The following is a 6,000-nucleotide window of genomic DNA, read 5'->3' as shown; positions in this document are numbered from 1 at the left end:
AATTTAATTTTGATATATTAAAAGTGTAAAATATTTTATATAATTATATAATTATATTTGTTTTTTTACTATTTACGTAGTCAATATAAAAATAGTTATTTTGTTGATGTAGTATTATATAATTAAATATATGTGTAAAACTATTTTATAGTGACAGTGTATCAAAATTAAATATATATAATTATATCTAACAAGTTTTTTTACAGAAATTATTTTTAATATGGAAATGGATATGGCGTTTTGGTTGAATATTGATATTTGAAGTGTATTACAGTATTGTGGAACTCATTCAACACGCCCCCCACATGTTGGGCAGGATGCTGACACGTGTCTAACACGCCCCTCACATGTTGCATCACGCTCCCCACGTGTTGACTTTTCACCTACAAAATCCACCAATATATAATTATACCAAATAATTCCATTTCTAAAAAAAACACCAATATTTTTTTCATATAAAAATAAAATCAGCCGTATTTTTACATCATTGCATAAATAATTATAATTTATATTAAATATTTCCTTACTATTATTACATCAATATTAAATTCATATTACGTATACTGCATAAATACTGTGAAATGAAATGAAAAGAAGATATTCATGGAATCGAAGTGGATTCCAGAGACACCACCACCCCTGTTTCTTTCTTTCAATGTTTATGCACCATCCATGGGTCCTCATCGAAGTGTTATAAGAAAAAATACTTTTGCGGTGAACACAACTATAAAGAATCCAACTTTTGTTTGAACACTTTGGTGAAAAACTTTTTTGTGGTGCTTTTTCTTCATTCGGGAAGGGGATTTCTTTTGTTTGCTACTAGGCTCTAGATGGCTTTTAAATTCGAGTGGATTTTTCATTGGAAAATGCTAGGTGCAATGGTATATTTGGTTTCTTATTAGTAAGTTTATTCGATCTAATGGAAAGTAACTATTTTAACTTCAGCGTACAATAATATAATTGAGTTAAGCTTAAAATAGTCTTTGAATTTTCACTCAAATTTTAAATTGTCCACAAATTTTTAATATAGTAACCAAAATGTTCCTTAAATTTAAGAATAAATAACTAAAATAATTTTTAAGAAATTTTGGATTATTCAATTTAATTAGTTCTTTACAAAATTTTACTCTTTAAAAGTTTTTTATGATTAATCTTGTTCATATTCTAGTCTAATAGATAAAAACCAGACCCAATAGCGCAAAAGACCCACCAATAAAGGTGGACTTTATGATAAGCCTGACCTCTTTAAAAAGGTCAGACAATGACGTAGAGGTCCAGCTCTACTTGACCTAACGAGTAACTACCTCCTTAAGTCTCTTTAACTAACTCTACTTCATCTAGAAGGTAGATCCCAACAAACTTCCAAGATAAAGGAAATGCTTATCTGTTAGGAAATATAGAACTACTCCAACAAAGGTGATTATCTACTCTACTATAAATATACTGGAGCCCCCAGGTATAACTCACGTTTTAATCTACAAAAAGCCTGCTCAAAATCCTTGCTAACTTAAGCATCGGAATCTCTTGCAGGTACCACCCCCACCTCCTCACGAGGAACTCGGACAGGCGGCACCTCGGCATCACAAGTCGGACGCTGCCCTACTAAGGTATCTGAACCTCACGTTCAGGCACAAATCAACGTTTTAGGTAACCTTCGGAATATTGGTGCTATTGTCGGGGACCTGGAATTCACCCTTTGACCAATGGCAGACCACAAGCTCAGAGACGGATATACGATATCTGATTCCGAACCGGAAGATCAACTAGAAGACCAAGCTCTCTTACTTTTGCCTCCACCTCCACATCATGGCCCTTATGGGGAAGGGACCTCAGGAAATCCTCAGCCAAGGAGGATCCAGTCCGAGGTCTGCCATCCCGAGGCTGAGGACTAGCCCCACACAATCGAGAACCTGGATCTCGTTCACGGCCAGGGGGATCATTTACAATAGCTCGAACACGAGGCTGAATGACAATGGGAAGTAGAACGAGAGTTGCGAAAAGAGGTTAGAAGAAGGAAAGAGTTAGAAGACAAGTTACGGAAACTGGAAGCTGATGTACAAAGGAGGAATAATCGGGCGGAGCAAGAGGAAAGTCCCTTGGAAGGGCAAGATCCATTTACAGAATAAATCATGAAGGCAAAAGTTCCTAGGAACTTCAAATCGCCCGACATGGATCTCTACGACGGAATGTTCCACCCGAACCACCATCTTAGTAACTTTAGAAGCAGAATGTACCTGGCCGACGCTTCTGATGCCACTCGTTGCAAAGCCTTTCCGACCACTTTAACCAAGGCTGCGATGAAATGGTTTGACCGTCTGCCTCCCAGGTCTGTCACTTGCTTTGACGACCTGGCGAAAAAATTTTTTACCAGATTCTCCATTTAGAAAAACAACACGAAGCACGCCCCGAGCCTGTTAGGAGTAAAGCAAGAGGTCGGAAAAATTCTTCATGACTATATGGAGAGATTCAATAAAGCTTGCTTGGAAATTCAAAGTTTACCGACCGAAGCTATAACTATGGCAAATAATTTAAATGGCAATTAAAACAAATAAATACTGTAAAGCAAACCCTTTGGCAAGGTATGAGAAATTGGAAGTCCAGACTTAGTTATTCTTATCAATAATAATGAAAGTTGAATCTTAATTCCACTTAGTTAACCTTTGCTAAAGCAAAGGAAAGTCAAGGGACTAATTAGTTTGACCTTCGAATCCTATTTATTTCCTAAGAAAATGTTGGGATTATTGAAGTTCAATTCAATTAGCAAAGATAACAGTTATCAATTATGTTGAGCTAAGATAACTCCTGAGTTACTGATTTCTTAACCAAGACCAAAAGGAAAGGGATTAAATCTACTGGAATGAAAATAAATTGAATAAAACCAAAGCATCCATAACATATAAATCTGAAATACCTCAAATCATATTAAATAAAAATGTCAATTCTAACATGGACAATATCATCAGCCATTTGGGCAACATCAATCAAACACAAATAAAAATATCATAGTAAAAAAAAGTAGAAGAGAAACATAAATTATTGAACCTGATGAACATGAAATGATCCTGAAGTGATTAAAAGAAATCCTAAATCCTTTAAGAGGAATCCTAATCCTAATCCTAAGAGAGAGGAGAGAACCTCTCTCTCTCTAAAAACTACATTTAAAACTAAAATTATGAATTATGAGAGCCTGATCTGAATGGATGTATTCCCCCACTTTATAACCTCTGGTCTATGCCTTCTGGACTTGGATTTGGGCCAAAAAGGGCTTCAGAATCCGCTATGAGCATTTTCTGCAATTTCTGGTGCGTGGCCTCTGTCACGCGTCCGCGTGGGTCACGCGGTCGCGTCAATTGGAGTTTTCATTATCGCGCGGTCGCGTCAGTCATGCGGTCGCGTCATAGGTGTTCTTCTTTAGGCACGCGGTCGCATCAGTCATGCGGCCGCGTCGTTTCTTCTTCGCGCTTGGCATGCGGCCGCGTCGTCCATGCGGTCGCGTCGCTCCAGTTTCTTCACAAACTCCGTTTTATGCTTTCCTTCCATTTTTGCATTCTTCCTTTCCATCCTCTGAGCCATTCATGCCATATAATATCTGAAAACACTTAACACACATATCAAGGCATCTAATGGTAATAAGAGAGGATTAAAGATAGGGAACTTAAGGCCAAAGAAGCATGTTTTCAATCAAAGCACATAATTAGGAAGGCAAATGTAAAACCATGCAAATAGTATGAATAAGTGGGTGAAGAGTTGATAAAATCCACTCAATTAAGCAAAAGATAAACCATAAAATAGTGGTTTATCAACATCCCCACACTTAAACAATAGCATGTCCTCATGCTAAGCTCAAGAGAAGCTATAAAGGGGTGAAGAGGGATGGTAGAATGTATGCAATGCAACCTATGAATGCAACTATATGCTAAATGCTTTTACTTACTTGGTTAAGAGTAAATAAGTTCTTCAAGACAAATATAAATCAAATTTCACTAATTCAAATCATACAATAAAAAGCAAGTAAACTTGTAAGAAGATGGCTCATAAAAGTAGGGAACATAGAATCAAGCATTGAACCCTCACTGGTAATGTATATCACTCTAGTCTCTCAAGTGTCTAGGGTCAATCACTCTACTCTTCCCTAGTCATGCTTTCTAAACTTTGTTCTTCATCTAACCAATCAACAAATATTTAGCATATCAATGCAAACATTATGAGGTCTTTTAGGGTTGTAATGGGGCTGAGGTAAAGGTAAGAATATATGTATGGCCAAGTGAGCTTTATAAAGTGAATCATTGATTAGTCTAAAATCTCACCTAACATACACATACTTTATATAAATTAAAATGCTTTACCTAGCTACCCAAAATTTTCCCACTTTTGTATTACATGCTCATGTATCAAACTTATTTTTGAATTTCGTTCCATGTGCATTGATTCTTTTTATTTTGAATTTGGGGTATATATATATTTTTTTTCTTTTTGTATCCCCTTTATTTAAATACTTGAAATTTTATTTTTTTATTTTTTTATTTTTTTTATATATGCACATGGTAATTTAATTACTTTGATTTCACATGAGCATGCTTCCCAAAAGTTTTTATTTTGAAATATCTTTATTCTTTTCAACTTTCTACCTTGTTTCTATCATCCATGTTCCCATAAAGTTTCCCCACACTTAAACAATTACACAATTTCTATCTTAAGCTAACCAAGGATTCAACTTGAGATTTTTATTTTGTTTTTTTTTTATTAAGGCTAGTAATGCGGTTTATAGAACAAGAGGGGATTAAAAGCTCAAGGGGCTAACAAAGGTGATGTAAAAGGTAGGCTTATTTGAGATAAGTGAGCTAAAATCAAACAACGGCCTCAATCATATGCAAGCATGTAAATATACTAAATAATGGACATATAGATTGGAACAAAATATAGATTACAATCACAGAGAAGGGAACACACAGGAATAGAACCATGTTCAAAATAAGCTCAAAGTCTCACAGGTTGTGTGTTCTTTGGCTCAAAAACCATGTTCCAAATACAACTTCAAACAAATTTTAAAAAAAATTCAATTTAAATTAGTGAAATACTATAAAGATTTCTTGAAAAAGAAAATATTACTTCAACCAAGTAGTAACTAAATGCACAAAATCAAATAAATATGCAATCAAACATGCAAATGCAACAACTAACAAGAAAAATAAACCATTGGTGTTGAGATAGAAGAGTGACTAACCCATGAAGATCGGTATCAACCTCCCCACACTTAAAGATGGCACCGTCCTCGGTGCATGCTGAGATGTGCAGGTGGACGGGTTGTTCCAACTGATGTTTTTCTTCAAAGATTGTGCAGATGGACTTGTTTGTCTCCCCTTTTAGAAGTTTCTCCCTTTTTCCGTCTTCGGTGGCCAGCCTGGAAGAAGAGAAAAAGAAGAACAGTAATACCCAGAAGTAAAGATAAGAAAATAAATGAAGTATGGGTGGGTTAATGCCAAATAATGAGGGTCTCAATTACATGGTAGCTATAACATGCAAGTGAGAAAATAGTGGAGACACATGGCATATTAATAATGTAAAAATTTTCAAAAAATGAGGGAAGAGAGTGTGGGTAAGGAGAGATAATATAAATTCAAGTCAATGTAAAAGTGATACAGGTATAAAAGATTGGCATTGATATAAATAATAATACCTAACCAGAATAAAACAAGTCACTAAGCATTCAAAATAATTCAAGAGAAGATGCAACAGTTAAATAAGAAAATTCAACACCAAAGGAAAAATAATGAATTTAGAAAAGAAGGAAGAATATACACTAAATTAAAATGCAATGAACAGAATATGCAAATAAATAAAATGAAAGACAAGAAGAATGAGAAGGGAAAGAAGTGAGTAAGAAATGAGGGAGGAAAAATTAGGATTGGGGAAGAAAAGATAAGATATTTGGCAAATTAGGATAAGCTGTGCGGCGCAAGCGACGCGGACGCGTGGGGAACGCGGTCGCGTGACTTGCAT

The sequence above is a fragment of the Arachis stenosperma genome, chromosome 7 (genome assembly GCF_014773155.1).
Source record: "Arachis stenosperma cultivar V10309 chromosome 7, arast.V10309.gnm1.PFL2, whole genome shotgun sequence".
NCBI lineage: Eukaryota > Viridiplantae > Streptophyta > Magnoliopsida > Fabales > Fabaceae > Arachis > Arachis stenosperma.
Note: the sequence above shows the minus strand (reverse complement) of the source record.